The sequence below is a fragment of the Tiliqua scincoides genome, chromosome 4, assembly GCF_035046505.1.
Source record: "Tiliqua scincoides isolate rTilSci1 chromosome 4, rTilSci1.hap2, whole genome shotgun sequence".
In the NCBI taxonomy this organism is placed as follows: domain Eukaryota; kingdom Metazoa; phylum Chordata; class Lepidosauria; order Squamata; family Scincidae; genus Tiliqua; species Tiliqua scincoides.
Genome location: NC_089824.1, coordinates 224,463,029 through 224,481,199, shown reverse-complemented (window position 1 = coordinate 224,481,199; position 18,171 = coordinate 224,463,029). Strand labels below are relative to the sequence as shown.

The following is an 18,171-nucleotide window of genomic DNA, read 5'->3' as shown; positions in this document are numbered from 1 at the left end:
GGGCGGAGGCAGTCCGAGCCGGCCAGGCCAGGCGAGAGGCGGCGCTGGGAGCGGGCCGCCCCTTCGCCCCGCGGCGGGCCTCGGGGTAAGTGCCCCGCCAGCCGGCGCCGCTCCCGCGCCCTCCTGGGTGGCCCCCGCCGGTCGGCTTGCTGCCTGCGGACCTGCGACCGAGCAGAGGCAGAGATGCTGCCCAGGCCAGCGGGAGAGGGGCGCCCTGGGCCAGGCGGAGAGCCCGGCCAGGCCCCCCCGCCAGCAGCAGGGGCCGCTCCCCACCGCGGCCTTTCCTTGGGGTCCCTCCGGCAGCGCTTTCACCCGCAGGCTACCAGCCGGGCCGCGGGGCGGAGTCCTGTTCGCCCGTTCCTGCGCCAGGAGAAGTCTTCGGGAGGCACCTCTGTGCGCGCGCAGTGCCTGCGCTGTGCTGTCCGCCACCTCTGGGCAAGAGCCGGAGGGCAGGGCTGAGAGCTGGACCTGATCCCGGGGAGGCAGCAGCGGAGCTAGAGGGGCTGTGAAGCAGGCACGAAGTTTTGCCTGTTCCAGCCATTGCGGGCTGCTGGAGCCAAATGGAGGAGATGCCAGAGCCCAATCCTACGCATGTCTACTCAGAAGTAAGTCCCACTGGAATCACTGGGGCTTACTCCCACGACAGTGTGGCTAGGATTGCAGCCCCAGTTCTGCTCTCACCCCCCCCTCTAGCTACGCTGCTGCTGAGAGGAACCAGGCACCCTGCAGTGCAAGTGGTGGTGCGGGCTGGAGTGACCTCAGGGGCCAGATCCCAGGCTGTGCCACAAAAGGCGCAACTTGGTTTCCAGGCTGACGGGACAGCTTGACTGGGGGGAACCACATGTTTGGAGGGGGCTGATCATGTTCCTGTCCAAGCTTTTTTTCCGTGGGCACTTTCTGTTAAGTGTATTTTTCTGTAATTGGCAGCGGCCTGCTTATTCCACATGTCGCCTGTCTTAAGGAGCAGAAAGAACAGTGTTTCCACTTTTGGGGGGGTACAGAAAGAGTTGCACAGTGATGCTTGTCTGGATGCTGGGTTGTTCCCGATCCTCTGAACATGGACTCTGTCCTTTTCCGTCTTGCACAACACCAGAACCAGGGGACATCCGCTGAAATGGAGCGTTGGGAGAGTTAGGACAGACAGAAGAAAATATCTCTTTACCCAGAGTTTAATTAGTCTGTGGAACTCCTTGCCATGGGATGTGGTGATGGCATCTGGCCTGGATGCCTTTAAAAGGGAGTTGGACAGATTTCTGGAGGAAAACTCCATCACCTGTCACAAGCCATGATGGGTGTGTACAGTCTGAGATTAACTGGTCACTCATGATGAGGGTCAGGTAGGAATTTTTTTCTGTCATCTGAATTGGCCATGGATGGCAGTTTTTTTGCCTACCCCAGACTGGCAAGGCCGGGCAGGGATATTGTTGGAGTTGGTACAACTTTGTCTGCTTCCACAGGTGGCAGGATACTGTCCATTGAAAGGGTTAAGCCATAGCCCAGTGACCCTACCTGTCCCCTTTGAATGACCTATGTGGGGGTGTGGCCCCAGACCCTATTTAACCTTCCCTTCGCTCTGAGCATGCCCTCTCTTGCTCTCTTCCTCACGACGACTAAGCAGACAAGATCGCATGCAGCAGGGCTCTGCTGGTGTCACCATCTTGACCACATGGCAAGCAGGACAAGGCAGCTTCAGGGCCTTGTTATCTTTTAAGTTAGAGTACCTCTGATCTCAATCAGATGCTGTAACCTTACTTCCAATGAACCTTGAGTAAATGAAACTCCTTTGCAACTTTCAACCAGCCAATGTTTGTGTTTCTTGATTAGCAGTCAGCCGGGTGTGGGAGGCTCCCTGGGTTGATTCCCAGCAAAGGGGGGGGGGGGTCTGCTGCTGAAGCTACTCTGCTTCCCCCCTAAAGGAAGAAACCAGTTTTAAGAGATTCCTCCAACAGATATTCAGTAGGTTTCATGCATTAAAATTGGTCACTGTGTTTAATAAAGTAATAAATCTGGTGTCTTCGCTGGGCGGTGTGAGCATCAATAGAATGCTGGATTCAGGGAGGTGGCAGCAAGAGGCAAGCATCTCGTGGTCTTGTGTGTGCTCACTGAGGCTTCTGGTGGGCCGCTGTGAGATACAGGAAGCTGGGCTAGGTGGGCATTGGGCCTAATCCAGCAGGACTGTTCTTATGACAGTGCACCATTTTTCAAATGTGTTTGCTTTGTTCCTGATTTCCATACTGTAGATTTTGGCAGAGAGCAGAAGGTGATGACACAAAGACAAAAGTCCTGCTGCTGCAGCTCCTCCCCCCCCCCGCCCCGAAATAGGAGCACTGCAGGCCCCAAGGCAACTCCAGGGGCCTATTCAGAATGGTTGGGCAGCAGTGCAGAAACCAGAATGGGGAGAAGCCCCCCCCCCCCCCCAGAACAGAAAGCAGGCCCACTTCTGTGGAGAAGGGATGCGGTCTGCAGCAATGTTCTGAAACGGCCAGTATCACTCCTTGGTGCCCGTGCAAAAGTCCTTGAGCTGCAACTGCAGGGGACAAAGGAGGTATTGTGGGCAAGAGCCTGGAGCTTATCTTTCCAAGGATGACTTGATCGAGGCCACGCAAGTGAGACCGACTCCTTGTGTTGGTTTCCATATTTTTGATAAAGTTGTTCTCCCAAGGGAGGAGGGTGCCGGGCTCTGGCCTTTGACTGGAAGCTGTGGCCGCATTCCTCACTGCCCCTGCCTGCTTATTTCTGCATGGCCACGAGTGGGGGTGCCCTTCCACAGCATCACCTCTGCTGACTTGCTTCCACTGTGTGCTCACCGTGTTCGAGGAATGAAGCTCTCCTCCTCACGGAACAGGGTTCGGGGCTCTGCTTTCACCTCAGTTAGCAGTTGGCCACCTTCCTGCAGGGATCCAGCAACAGCACTGCTAGACTCTGGAAATGGCTCCCAAGCAGCCGAGGCAGCCTTGGGCCCCGCTCTGGCTGGGAGGACAGTGGAACCCCCTCCCCCCAGCACGGCTGCAGGCCTTCCTCTCCAGCAGCCAGGCAGCCTCATTCAGGGTGCCCTGTGCAGCATTCCAGACACACTCCCTGGGCGAATGAGCGCCGGAGGCAGCCTGAGAGAACTGGGATGGTGTGAGAGGCCTTCTCCAGTCGGGCTCCCCATCCTCACCCTTGTGCCCCCCCTTTTCCTGCTTGCAAGTAGGGTGACACACAGCCACAGTTCTGCTGCAGAAGAGGGGGGAGGGCAGCCCGCTCCAGCTGTGCAAAGGCTCTGAGCAGCAGGACTCTGCTTTGATGCTTGGGCTAGTTCTGCTCAGAGCTCCTGAGCACTCCTCTTGGCTCTCAGTTCACAGGGCAGGCTGCTTCCTTCTGCCCAGGAGGCAGCTCCATGGAAGCCCCTTATCGGAGTTGCTTCCACAGGGAGTGTTCCTTCCTGGTGCCTCTGATGCGCGCTGGAGCACGTCTCCTCACAAAATGGCCTCTGCCCTCCACCCCAGCCCTTCCTGAGCTCCAGCAAGAGGGTGCTCAGCGCGTGACACGCTCCAGCAAAGCCGCAGGCGAGGCTCTTCTGGAAAGGAGAGGACGTGCCCGGGCTGCTCCCCTGGCTGGGCCAGACGCGAGATCAGTGCTGCCACGCCACCTCCACTGGCCCAGCAGGAGTCCGAAAGGGCCAGCCTCTGAGTTGCACAGGCACAGGGGGGCAAAGCAATGTTGCTTCTTTGAAAAACACTTTTAGCTCAGCCGTCTGCACGAGTGTGCCGGGGGGGGGATTAACCCAGTGAAGTCAAGTGTTCCTTAAAGCAAAGGGAGAGTGAAGGTTTGAAGAGGGCCGTTCAGCTGTGGGGCTCTCAGCCACAGACGTCTCCCCCCCCCCAAACTCTCAGGACCACCAGCAGTTGAGCGCAGTCCCCTCCCCACCAGCGCCACCCTCCACACCACCCTGCTTCCATTCTGACACAGGCCAGGAGTGCCAGGGAGGGGCCAGGCTCCTGCTTGCCTAACTGCTTGCCTGTCTGGCCCACCAGACTGCTTTCCTAAGCACTGGGCAGTCAAGGAGGTGGTGTCAGGGAAGGCTGAAGAAATGCGGCCACCACTGATGTGATGGTGCAGCTGCGCAGAAGAAAGGGGCAGTTTGGACTGGGCCAGGGGATCGTGAGACGGAGAACATCCAGGCCAGGGAGCCTGCCTGGGGCTCCTTCCAAGGGTGCATCTCTCGCCACTGTGCCTGGTGAATGAGGCCTTGCTCAGCGTGGGCACTGGGTCATGACGAGCTGCGCAGGACCACCTTGGCTCACAAACGCAGCAGGGAGCGGCAAGAGTCCCTCCAGACCTCTGCGCTTCAATGACTCGGCCGTTTAGCCCTAAAAATGCCCCGTCGCACAAGCACATTCGTAGGGTTAAACTGTCCTTTCTTGGAGGCAACTTTCAGGAGGGCAACACCCCGTTAAAGAGCAACTACTCCGATTAAAATGGCCCCTTGCGGGCCCAACACACATGACCTGGTGCCTGTCCTGGCCCAATGGCGCATTCAGCCTCATGTGGTTTGGCTCCTGTCCTGATCTGCCTTTGGATTCGCAAATCCTTGTTTCCCCCTAAGCTGCTCCCTGCAGCGCTTCTGCCTGTGAGGAGGGAAGGCAGCTTCATTCCCTCTGCAACTTTGCATTCCAGAGATGCCATTTCCAGTGCAGAAGGACTGGTCTCTCCGAAGGAGACGGGTCTCTCCCTGCTGGCTGGCCAGAGTGCCTCTGCGCAGTCCCTTGGGAGAGCTCCATGCCTATTTGACATGATTCCTGTGCAAGGGATGGGGTGGGGGAGGAGGCAGAGTCAGAGGAGAGAGAGAGAGGTGGTCTCCCCACTGCAGGTTGTGGCTGTCCTCCCCGTGTCATAATGGGGGGGGCTCAGCCTGTGGTGGGGGCTGGGGCTTGCACACCAGTCCAGCCTCCCCTGGCCCCCTCCCAGGAAGCTCTGGGAGAGACTCTGCTCCCTGTGGGACCTCCACTGATGAGCTGGCAGTACTTGCGGGGGGGGGGGCGGGTGCCAGACACAAGGGGGGGGCAGCAGGCAGGAAATGCTCCGCATGTCTCCACTGAAGCCAGCAAATTCCCACTCCAGCAGCAGCAGAGCCCTCGGGCCTTGGCTCCTGCCCCACTCCCTGCACCTGGCCTACAGACGCTCCAGCCACAAGGAAGTCTTTGGTCTCAGAGTTCCCACCCCACCTTTGACCCGGCTGCTTTACCCCGCTGCTCCTCCCCCACGACTGCCACCTCCCTTCTGGAAGGTTGGGCTGAGAGGAGCTCCCTCCGCGGTTCCTCACAGAGCTCTGGGGCTGGCCCGACCATCCTCCTGTGTGGCTGCCTGGACCTGCAAGGGGGCAGTGCCACTTCCTGGCACCTCAACCCAGTGGCATTGTGCAGGAGCTAGTCTCTGTCCTAGCCTTTACCTGCTGCGTGGCATGGGGGGCTGAGCGACGTGGAGCCTGGTGGGCAGGTGACCCTCTTCCTCTACAGGCAGGTCTGGCTGGACTGCTCTTGTAGAAACACCCAGTGGTCCTGTGGGAGCAGCGCAGAGGGACCGCCTGCACTGTGGGCTTCAGCAAACTTATGAGGGAGCAGGAAGAGGCAACTCACAGCCCATCCTCAGGGCTCTTTACAAGACCGAACTGGTGTTCCACTGCTGTAAATGGTGCGCCGTGGATGTGATCCCTTTTGGGAGCCTGACACACCTCCTTTCTCCAAGGGCAAGGGAGGGCACCAGGATGAGGTCTCTTGTTATCTGGTGTGCTCCCTGGGGCATTTGGTGGGCCGCTGTGAGATACAGGAAGCTGGACTAGATGGGCCTGTGGCCTGATCCAGCGGGGCTGTTCTTATGTTCCCTCACCTAAACCAGCAAAGTAGCTGGCCTGGGTCCAAGGACACCCATCAGCAATCAGGTGGCAAGAATGTTTTTACCAACATCTTGCTGACTGTCTGGTTGCCCTCCCTCCACCACGGCACACAGCACATGCTCTGTTGGCACAGCTGCATCTATGGACTGGCAGGGCTGGGATTAGGTTTCAGAGGGAGGGAGGGAGGGAGGGTGACCTGGTGATGGAGGAGATTCAAGTTTCTCCCTTGTTATGGACAGATTGCTACCTGGTAACGCGTGGGCTGATGACCTCTGCAAGGTTGCGGGACCTAGTGGTATAGTTCACCCCTGAAGGCTGATGGGACACGCACACGCATGCACAGAGTAGCCTTTGTCCTTTGCCTGAAAACACGAAGCAGTCTGGATGCACCTTGTTCCCACTCTGTAGGAAGATGTTCCCGCTAGAGACAGGAGCTCCTGACTAGGCTTCCAGTGGAGGCCAAGGCATATGTCTGCCAACCGGGCAGCCAAATCCACTCGTTCAGGTTAAGGGCTGGGGTTGTTATTATTATTCTAGTATTAAGTGGAGGAATTTGCACGAGCGCTTGAGGAATCTCTTCCAGGCCCGGTCGATGCAAATGCATCCAACAGATGGGAACATTTCAAGAATGCTGTTTACAACACCGCCTTGTCCATATTTGGCAAGAAGACCAACAAGACGGCAGACTGGTTTGAAGCCCACTCTGAGGAGTTGACACCAGTCATTGAGGAAAAGAGGAGAGCTCAAGCAGCACACAAGGCCTGTCCCAGTGAGCGCAACCTGCAGGTCCTCCGAGGTGCTCGCAGCAAAGTCCAGCAGACTGCCAGGAGATGTGCTAACGACCACTGGCTCCAGCTCTGTTCCGAGATACAGATAGCAGCTGACACGGGCAACATCAAGGGGATGTATGACGGTATCAGGCAGGCCCTAGGTCCAACACAGAAGAAAATTGCCCCTCTGAAGGCTGCCACAGGCGAGGTCATCCAGGATCGGACACAGCAGATGGAACGCTGGGTGCAGCACTACTCTGAGCTATATTCCAGAGCAAATGTAGTCACCGAAGAAGCGCTGAACAACATTGAGTGCCTGCCTGTGCTGGAGGAGCTTGACAGTGAACCAACCCTAGAAGAACTTCATGTGGCCCTGGACTCCCTTGCCTTTGGCAAGGCACCTGGAAAAGACAGCATCCCTGCTGAAGTCCTAAAGTGCTGCAAAGAGATCATCATCACTGAGCTGCATGAAATCCTCTGTCTCTGCTGGAGAGAAGGTGGAGTACCTCAAGACATGAGGGATGCAAACATCATCACGCTGTACAAGAACAAAGGCGACAGGGGTGACTGCAACAACTACCGTGGCATCTCTCTCCTTAGCGTTGTAGGAAAGTTGTTTGCCCGAGTTGCACTAAAGAGGCTCCAGGTACTTGCAGAGAGCGTTTATCCAGAATCACAGTGCGGATTCTGAGCCAGCAGGTCCACCATTGATATGGTATTCTCCCTTACACAACTGCAGGAGAAATGCAGGGAACAGCGACAGCCACTCTTTATAGCCTTCATAGATCTCACGAAGGCCTTCGACCTGGTCAGCAGGGATGGCCTCTTCAAGATTCTCCCCAAGATCGGATGTCCACCCAGGCTCCTCAGCATCATCAGATCCTTCCACAAGGACATGAAGGGCACTGTTGTCTTTGATGGCTCCACATCAGACCCCTTTGACATCCGAAGCGGCGTGAAGCAGGGCTGTGTTCTTGCACCAACCTTGTTTGGGATCTTCTTCGCTGTCCTGCTGAAGCATGCCTTTGGAACCGCAACAGAAGGCATCTATCTCCGGACCAGATCAGATGGAAAGCTCTTCAACCTCTCCAGACTGAGAGCAAAGTCCAAAGTCCAGCTGAAATGTCTGCATGACTTCCTCTTTGCCGATGATGCAGCTGTCACTACCCACTCTGCCAAAGATCTCCAGCAGCTCATGGATCATTTTAGCAAGGCCTGCCAAGATTTTGGACTGACGATCAGCCTGAAGAAAACACAGGTCATGGTTCAGGATGTGGACTCACCTCCCTGCATTACAATCTCTGCGCATGAACTGGAGGTTGTCCATGACTTTGTGTACCTTGGCTCAATGATCTCTGACACTCTTTCTCTCGATACCGAGCTAAACAAACGCATCAGTAAAGCAGCTACCACGTTTTCCAGACTCACAAAGAGAGTCTGGTCCAACAAGAAGCTGACGGAACATACCAAGATCCGGGTCTACAGAGCTTGCGTCCTGAGTACACTTCTGTTCTGCAGCGAGTCATGGACTCTTCGCTCACAACAGGAGAGGAAACTGAACGCTTTCCACATGCGCTGCCTCCGACGTATTCTCGGCATCACCTGGCAGGACGAAGTTCCTAACAACACAGTCCTGGAACGTGCTGGAATCCCTAGCATGTATTCACTGCTGAAACAGAGACGCCTGCGTTGGCTCGGTCATGTCGTGAGAATGGATGATGGCCGGATCCCAAAGGATCTCCTCTATGGAGAACTCGTGCAAGGAAAGCGCCCTACAGGTAGACCACAGCTGCGATACAAGGACATCTGCAAGAGGGATCTGAAGGCTTTAGGAGTGGACCTCAACAAGTGGGAAAGCCTGGCCTCTGAGCGTCCCGCTTGGAGGCAGGCTGTGCAGCATGGCCTTTCCCAGTTTGAAGAGACACTTGGCCAACAGTCTGAGGCAAAGAGGCAAAGAAGGAAGGCCCATAGCCAGGGAGACAGACCAGGGACAGACTGCACTTGCTCCCAGTGTGGAAGGGATTGTCACTCCCGAATTGGCCTTTTCAGCCACACTAGACGCTGTTCCAGAACCACCTTTCAGAGCGCGATACCATAGTCTCTCGAGACTGACGGTTGCCAACAGTATTAAGAGGATTTATAGACCACTTTTCAACAATAAAGGTCACAATGCCGTCTACAGAGAAAATCAAATCACTAAGTGACTCCCAAAAGGGCTCAGAATCTGAAATGATGCAGAAGGAACACTGGCAAGCAGTCAACAGAGAGGACCCTGTGCTGGGGTCAGGAGGGACAAATGCTCTTTCCCGCTACACACAAGAAGAACAGAAAAGTGCTCTTGGCCACTCAGCAGGGTAACTGGTGAAGTGGTCAGGTGGGTTCCCCCATCAGGTAACCCCACGATATCTTCAGAGCGAAGTTTCCTATAATCAGGCACAAGAATGTGTGCTTCCAGATCTTGGTGTGCCTTGCCAGGTCTGCCATAGGAACCAGCTGCTGCCTTGTGGAAGGCACACTCTCTTCTACACTCACAGTAAGTGCAGAAGGTCTCCATTCCTGGGACCAGATACTAGCTACTAGTAGGGACTACTCAGGGCCTCTGGGAGGAATTTTATCAGGGGGTACAAAGTTTCTTTTGGGCCCCTTTGCAAAGAGGGAGAGGGTGAAACAGAGTGGGGAGGTGGCAATGGGGATGAGAAGAATGGGGGCAAAACAGGGAGGGGGAAAGTGGTAAAAGCCGGAATAGTCTTTGGAGCCAGTGCTGGCAGCTAGATATAGTAATACAAACACACTCCCAAGGGCACAATCCTGGCTGACTTGGGCCAGAGCAAGTCCTTTGTGCCAGCCCAGGAGGGTCGCAAATGTGCCATAAAGCATGTTTGCACCTCCTCAGGAATCGGCTGGGCCGTTGCAGGGACGCATGCCAGCCCACAGAGGTGGGACAGAGACCTTCTGGGGTGGGGGGTGGGGAGATGGGGAGTGGGAGGGGGCCTGGAACCCAGCAGATACGCCAGATCCTAATCCCCATTCCCGAGCAGCGCAGAGCGGCTTCAAGGCACTCCACTCTCCTCGAACTTATGGCACCTTCAGAGGTGCACATGTCTGAAGACACCCATTGGGGCTGCAGTGGCTTACCTGGGGCTAAGGGGAAGAGTTGCCGCTTACCTCCAGCTGAGCCACTTTGGGGCCCTATCTTGCGCTGGATTCAGCACAATCCTCCTGGCCTGCCTGTTCCAGAGCAAGATAGGATTGCGCTGTTAGTCTCTCTAAAATCTTCCAAGTATAGAAAGTCACCGCAGGAGATTTGTATAATTGAATTTAGGCTCACACTAGAATGGAAAGTGTCCTGTGTAAACCAAAACTGACTTCTGCAGCCCTGCAGTCCCAAAGCTGTGTCCCTGAGCTCCTACACTCCTTCATGGTAAGCAGTTCCATAAGCCAAAGAGCTACTGTCGTGGGTCAGTTTCCTCTGTGATGTGACACTGCTAAGGAACGTATGCATTCCTGGGCCTGATGTGAATGGCTTGTGGCAGTAGTCGCTGCCATGTGCCCACAGTAATGCCCACAGCATCCCGCGCAGGCAGTGAGTCTGGGCGAGATTGAAAAATGTAAGATCCCAGGAGATTTCTGGGCCCCCTCCTTTGGTTCCTCTTTCAGACCCTGGGCCTGGGTACAAATGACCCCGTTTACCCCCCTCTCCTAGGCTCTGGGACTACTGTATTTCTAGCTGGATGCATTTGAGAAGTCAGTTTTGCTCTGCTTGCTCTTTCCACTACCAGCCAGCTGCAAACGTCACTGGTGAACATAAGAACAGCCCCACTGGATCAGGCCATAGGCCCATCTAGTCCAGCTTCCTGTATCTCACAGCGGCCCACCAAATGCCCCAGGGAGCACACCAGATAACAAGAGACCTCATCCTGGTGCCCTGCCTTGCATCTGGCATTCTGACATAGCCCATTTCTAAAATCAGGAGGTTGTACATGCACATCATGGCTTGTAACCCGTAATGGATTTTTCCTCCAGAAACTTGTCCAATCCCCTTTTAAAGGCATCCAGGCCAGACGCCATCACCACATCCTGTGGCAAGGAGTTCCACAGACCGACCACACGCTGAGTAAAGAAATATTTTCTTTTGTTCTAACTCTCCCAACATAAGAACATAAGAACATAAGAACAGCCCCACTGGATCAGGCCATAGGCCCATCTAGTCCAGCTTCCTGTATCTCACAGCGGCCCACCAAATGCCCCAGGGAGCACACCAGATAACAAGAGACCTCGTCCTGGTGCTCTCCCCTACATCTGGCATTCTGACTTAACCCATTCCTAAAATCAGGAGGTTGCGCATACACATCATGGCTTGTACCCCATAATGGATTTTTCCTCCAGAAACCCGTCCAATCCCCTTTTAAAGGCGTCTAGGCTAGACGCCAGCACCACATCCTGTGGCAAGGAGTTCCACAGACTGACCACGCGCTGAGTAAAGAAATATTTTCTTTTGTCTGTCCTAACCCGCCCAACACTCAATTTTAGTGGATGTCCCCTGGTTCTGGTATTATGTGAGAGTGTAAAGAGCATCTCCCTATCCACTCTGTCCATCCCCTGCATAATTTTGTATGTCTCAATCATGTCCCCCCTCAAGCGTCTCTTTTCTAGGCTGAAGAGGCCCAAACGCCGTAGCCTTTCCTCATAAGGAAGGTGCCCCAGCCCCGTAATCATCTTAGTATTTTGCACCTTTTCCATTTCCACTATGTCTTTTTTGAGATGCGGCGACCAGAACTGGACACAATACTCCAGGTGTGGCCTTACCATCAATTTGTACAACGGCATTATAATATTAGCCATTTTGTTCTCAATACCCTTCCTAATGATCCCAAGCATAGAATTGGCCTTCTTCACTGCCGCCGCACATTGGGTCGACACTTTCATCGACCTGTCCACCACCACCCCAAGATCTCTCTCCTGATCTGTCACAGACAGCTCAGAACCCATCAGCCTATATGGGCAGGAGGTCTGGTCTAGAGGGTAGAGCCTTCATTTGCCTGAAGATTAACATCCACAAGGTCGCCAGTTCGAGGCCACCGGCACCGTGCGACCTTGAAGCAGCTGACAAGCTGCAGCTGAGCTGTTCCATCTGCTCGGAGCGTGGGAGGATGGAGGCCAGAATGTTAAACCAGATTGGAGTGTAACACCTTGAATGTAGTGGTTCTTGAAAGAAAGAACCTTCTTTCAATTTGTAAAAATCCCTTCGTGGATTTAATAAGCCTGAGTACACTTCTGTACTGCAGCGAGTCATGGACTCTTCACTCACAACAGGAGAGGAAACTGAATGCTTTCCACATGCGCTGCCTCCTACGTATTCTCGGCATCACCTGGCAGGACAAAGTTCCAAACAACACAGTCCTGGAACATGCTGGAATCCCTAGCATATATGCACTACTGAAACAGAGACGCCTGTGTTGGCTCGGTCATGTCGTGAGAATGGATGATGGCCGGATCCCAAAGGATCTCCTCTATGGAGAACTCGTGCAAGGAAAGCGCCCTACGGGTAGACCACAGCTGGGATACAAGGACATCTGCAAGAGGGATCTGAAGGCCTTAGGAGTGGACCTCAACAAGTGGGAAACCCTGGCCTCTGAACGGCCCGCTTGGAGGCAGGCTGTGCAACATGGCCTTTCCCAGTTTGAAGAGACACTTGGCCAACAGTCTGAGGTTAAGAGGCAAAGAAGGAAGGCCCATAGCCAGGGAGACAGGCCAGGGACAGACTGCACTTGCTCCCAGTGTGGAAGGGATTGTCACTCCCGAATCGGCCTTTTCAGCCACACTAGACGCTGTTCCAGAACCACCTTTCAGAGCGCGATACCATAGTCTTTCGAGACTGAAGGTTGCCAACTATGTAAACCGCCTTGAATAAAGACCAAGAAAGGCGGTATATAAATACTGTATATTATATTATATTATATTATATTATATTATATTATATGTGAAGTTTTGATTTTTTGCCCCAATGTGCATGGCTTTACACTTACTGACATTGAAGCGCATCTGCCATTTTGCTGCCCATTCTGCCAGTCTGGAGAGATCCTTCTGGAGCTCCTCACAATCACTTCTGGTCTTCACCACTCGGAAAAGTTTGGTGTTGTCTGCAAACTTTGCCACCTCACTGCTCACCCCTGTCTCCAGGTCATTTATGAAGAGGTTGAAAAGCACTGGTCCCAGGACAGATCCTTGGGGCACACCGCTTTTCACTTCTCTCCATTGTGAAAATTGCCCATTGACACCCACTCTGTTTCCTGGTCTTCAACCAGGTCTCAGTCCAGGAGTGGACCTGACCTCTTAATTCCCTGACTGTGGAGTTTTTTCAGCAGCCTTTGGTGAGGGACCGTATCGAAGGCCTTCTGAAAGTCCAGATATATGTCTACAGGTTCTCCTGCATCCACATGCCTGTTGACCTTTTCAAAGAATTCTATATTGTTTGTGAGGCAAGACTTACCCTTACAGAAGCCATGCTGACTCTCCCTCAGCAAGGCCTGTTCGTCTATGTGTTTTGAGATCCTATCTTTGATGAGACATTCCACCATCTTACACGGTATAGATGTTAGGCTGACCGGCCTGCATGCTGTTTTTGGAGCACTGCTGAGGATCATGGCAGACAACATAAGAATGTAAGAACATAAGAACAGCCCTGCAGGATCAGGCCATAGGCCCATCTAGTCCAGCTTCCTGTGTCTCACAGTGGCCCACCAAATGCCCCAGGGGCATACAAGACAACAAGAGACCTGCATCTTGCTGCCATCCCTTGCTTCTGGCATTCTGAGATAACCCACTTCTAAAATCAGGAAGTTGCACATACACACCTTGGCTTGTAATCCGTGATGGACTTTTCCTCCAGAAATTTGTCCAGTTCCCTTTTAAAGGTATCTAAGCCAGATGCCATCTTGGGTCAAGGCATTCCACAGACTAACTACACACTGGATTAGGAGCAGAACAAGACTCTGGTTTGTTGAATCCACACAGCCTCCTCTGTAAATCTCTTCAACATCTTTGCACAGTTGGTGCCAAGGTCTTCTGGGAGTGGTTGGCAACCTTCAGTCTCGAAAGACTCTGGTATAAGCCTACAGCACCCGGTATTCCCAGGCGGTCTCCCATCCAAGTACTAACCAGACCTGACCCTGCTTAGCTTCTGAGATCAGGCATGTGCAGGGTAACAGTTGCTGCATAGTGGCTGTATAGTGGGAATACAGCAGCACATTATCCTTGGGGGTCAGAGGCCAACTCAGCACTAGGAAACGTCATCTCTGCCTCAAGAGACAGGCCCAAAGCTGGAGACTTTCCGGAGCTTCCCCTTCACGTGTTCTGTGTAAATGTAAATATCAGGCAGGAATTTAATCAGGGTGCACCTTGTAGAATCCACAATTCAGTTTGCTATCTGGGGAGATACTCTGAGAGAACGGGCCACACCTCTGACATGCTTAATTTGGCCAGGGTCGGTTTTAAAGCTTCCTTAATAGGACATACAAACACCACTTCTCCTCCTCAGGCAGACAGATCCAACTGAAGATCCAATGATCTTCAATTCCAACTCTTTGCCGTCATTTCAAACCTTTTCAACAGAGGCAAAGCAGTGGCCCTAAGAACTGCCACTGATGATTTCCTGATTGATGGTTTGTTATGCCCAGAGAACAATTCTTAACGAGTGTTTCACGAATGGTGCCAAGCAGAGAAGGCTCTCCAAGCAATACGGGGACGACAATCATGTTCCAATGACCCCTGGTGGAGCAGGCCAGGCTGACTGCATAAAGTTGTACCTGCTGGTTTATTTCAGTCCCGGAGCCAGAAGTTATTTTGTTGATCAGCCTTATAGTTTGCTTCCAAACCTCTCGGGCTGGGTTGTCATCCTTGGGCTGGATCTTGTGGGTTTTCACCAGCCAGCCGGTCGGCACGAGAACACCACCCTCTGCAGCTAAAAGTTGCACCCAATGGAGCTGAGGGACTGACTCACCATGTTGCTGCTGCTGTGCCGCAGACATCAACCAAGCAGCGCCACTTGCCTGCTTGCAGGAACACGAGGAGGGGGCCACAGCTGCAGTCCTGCTTCCCACCCGGAGGAGGGACTCTGCACCTGCCCCTTCCCTTCTTTCCCCACTGCTGAGGTGTGGAGGAGGTGCCAGATGCAGAGCCTCCCATCAGGCTAGTTCAGAGGAAACAAGAGAAAGGAGGGAGCAGAAGAGAAAGAGCATTCCACAAAATGTGGTGCCCCCTGCACACCAGCTCAGCCCCCTCCCCACTGGCATTCTTGCAGCTGGTTTTCACTCAACTTCTGTGTTTCGGACAGGGCCGAGTGCACCAGCTCCCTGTGTATTCCTGGCAAGAACTTTTTGGTGGCTCAGCCAAAACAGCCGAGAACTGTCCTTCCACAGTGGGGCACAGCAGATATTCAGCGGGAAGGCCAGTGAGCCAAGGCTGCCCACTGTGCAGGGGAACCCCACACAAACCACAGCAAGGCAGGGCTGTGGGCTCAATGAGAGGCTTCGCCGCCCAAAATAGCTGCCAGGAAATGACTCACGAACGCTCAAGGCAGCCGGAGACCAGCTGGCCAGCTCCGTCCCCCTCATCAGAGCCCACCCCAGCCAGAGGGAACAGTAGCAGGGCCAGGTGCAGGGAGACATGGGAAGCCTGGTCACTCCGGGGGTAGGTCTGGGGCTTCTCCTTGCCTGGAGCAGGGGCACTTGAAGGCAGTTGAGCCTTCCCCATGCTGTGCCCCCCATAAACTTCCTGTTCCAGCATAATTTTGATTATGCACTGCAAATCACGGCACTGCTATTCTTAAGAAGCCGATATGTTGCTTTCCAGTTACAGCGAACTGAATGAGAAGCTGTTTCCTTGCTCCACGGGGGCATGCAGACTAAAGCCCCATCCCACCGGACACTGCAGTGACTGCATATGGCTGCCGGCACAGCATCATTCCTATCCTAAGCTCATCCTGGCAACACCACCCCAACCCATGGTGCAATGAGGCCAAATGCCCAAGCTGTTCTGGCAAAGCACCACTGCTGCAGCCCATCCCAATAACACCCCTGCATCCCTGGAAACAAGTTGTCCACCCACAGAGCATCCCTGAGAAGGTCAAAGTCTGGACTGAACAGCAGCATCTGAAAGGGAAACACGCAAACTGGGTTGCCAGCCATCTCCTCCCAGCAGGTTCCTGATCCAACGGACTGCCAACTGCAGGGCCAGCCTTAGGAGTGGCGAAGCCTCATTGAAAACATCTTTTCACAGGACCCCAGATTCACAGCCAAGGTCTGTAGCTATAAATGAAATGCATTACACTCTACGGTAGGATGGAGAGCAATCAAGACGTGTGTTTAAAAAGTGCAGGTGAGTTCAGGGACCCACTGGATCGAAGCACATTTTAATATAAAACGGCACACACGTAAGCCTGCAAGTGAACAAAGAACGTGTAGATCACCATTAAAAAGGAAATAGTTACAAAACCACTTGTTTTAGTGACTGGAATGATTTAGCTAAAATATTTTATTTTTTGTTTAGAAAAAAAAAATCAAAAAGTAGACTAGCCTAGCATGGGGCCCAATTGAGAGCAACTGGATCAACTGGCTTGAAGTCAGCCCTGCGTGCCTGTGAGGTCAGGCTGCAAGGGTCGGTGCACTGCTGGACTTGGAGTTTGAGAAGCAGGACCCGACTGGAAGGAGGAGGTCAGCAACCCCATCAAGCAGCAGCTGGGCTCACGCTGGTCACTGCAGGCAGGCAGGCAGACGGTAGGTTTCTCTGGTGGGCTGAGCAGTGCTTTCGCCTCTGCAGAGCAAGGAAAAACACAGAGTCGACAGCAAGAGCTCAACAACAGCATCAGTCACACTCTTCTCTGGGTTGGGACACATACTCAGTGCCGGCAAGTGTTGTCCCCAGACAGCATAGGGGGCAAGAGCATATTGTGGCTTGGGACATGACTTCTCCCTATCAGAGGCGGGGCTGCAGTGGATCCCTGCAGAGGAACAGCACCCACATCCTGTGGCAATGGCACAGTTGGGAAGAACCAAAAAGGACTACGGTGAGTGTTTGACCAGCTGTAGCAACGGCTGGAGTGCCTGGCATTCCCCAAGAGTGCGCAGGAGCTCACTGCGCTCAGCTGTACCAAAAGGAGTTGCGGCAGTCACTCAGTTGTGGTTGGGCCACACAGCTGACAGCAGAGACACAAGTGACAATCCTAGAACAGGGTTGCTCAAATTGTGGGTTGAGACCTACTTGGATTGGTTGCAAAGCTGCAACTGACAAGCTGATCGGAGAGGAGCAAAATGCACTGGAACCCGATGGACAGTGAAAATGAGCAATTCCACAAGTTTATCTGTGAGTAGATGTACGTGCCCTGGTCCATTGCGAAGGGCAGGCTGAGAGGAATCCAACACCACAAGAAGGTCCCAATCCAATGAACACAGTCCCCCCAAAACACCCGAGAAGGAAGCCCCTCCTTCAAGCTAAGGAATGTGTTTGAGCCTTATGGAAAGTGAAATTAAGCCATGCGGTCACATTTACTCACAAGTAAGTAAATGTGGCTTGGTTCATGTGGAAGGTCAGGCGAAAGGGAGTGCAAAGCTAGCAAAATGGTCCTGATCCTATGCACGTGGAGCTCAACAACTGCTCCAGAAGGCAGCCCCCCCCATAGTTAAAAGAGGCTTGAGTTGATAAGTCTTTTTTTTTTAGTCTTGTAAAGCTAGGTGGGTCCTGATGGGGTGAAATTTTAAACAGTGGATTCTAGTGATAACAGGTGAACGACTGCTTGACTGGAAAGGGCTGTTCACTTTGCAGATTCCTCCCCCCCCCCCCACCCACACAGTGGAGTCTCACTTCCTGTTATTCTCGGTTTTCAATGCTGTTTAGAGGGAAGCTTTGAATCTCAATCCAGCCCAAATAAAAAACATGTTGGATTCAAAATTGGCTTAAATATAAGAACTTAAATTGAACTGGGCATTGGGTAGGGTTGAAAATTTTAAGGTTTTTTGGGGGCGGGGGGTTGAGGTTTTTGCAGGCAGGCTACAGAGATAATTTACTTCTGATAATTTACACTGATCTTTAAAAAAGGAAGGAGAGGGGACCCGGGAAACTATAGGCTAGTCAGCCTCACGTCTGCTCCAGGTAAGATGGTGGAATGCCTCATCAAAGACAGAATCTCAAAACACATAGACGAACAAGCCTTGCTGAGGGAGAATCAGCCTGGCTTCTGTAAGGGTAAGTCTTGCCTCACAAACCTTTTAGAATTCTTTGAAGAGGTCAACAGGTATGTGGATCCGGGAGAACCCGTGGACATTATATATCTGGACTTTCAGAAGGCGTTCGACATGGTCCCTCACCAAAGGCTACTAAAAAAACTCCACAGTCAGGGAATTAGAGGACCAGTCCTCTCCTGGATTGAGAACTGGTTGAAGACCAGGAAACAGAGAGTGGGTGTCAATGGACAATTTTCACAAATGGAGAGAGGTGGAAAGTGGAGTGCCCCAAGGATCTGTCCTGGGACAT

The 18,171-nt window shown here is 53.3% G+C and overlaps 1 pseudogene; it reads right to left on the bottom strand.

The window, feature by feature from the left end:
• Nucleotides 1-2,803: 2,803 nt before the first annotated feature.
• Nucleotides 2,804-14,647, bottom strand: LOC136648641 (RNA 3'-terminal phosphate cyclase-like protein pseudogene; annotated as a pseudogene).
• Between the last annotated feature and the right edge of the window lie 3,524 nt (nt 14,648-18,171).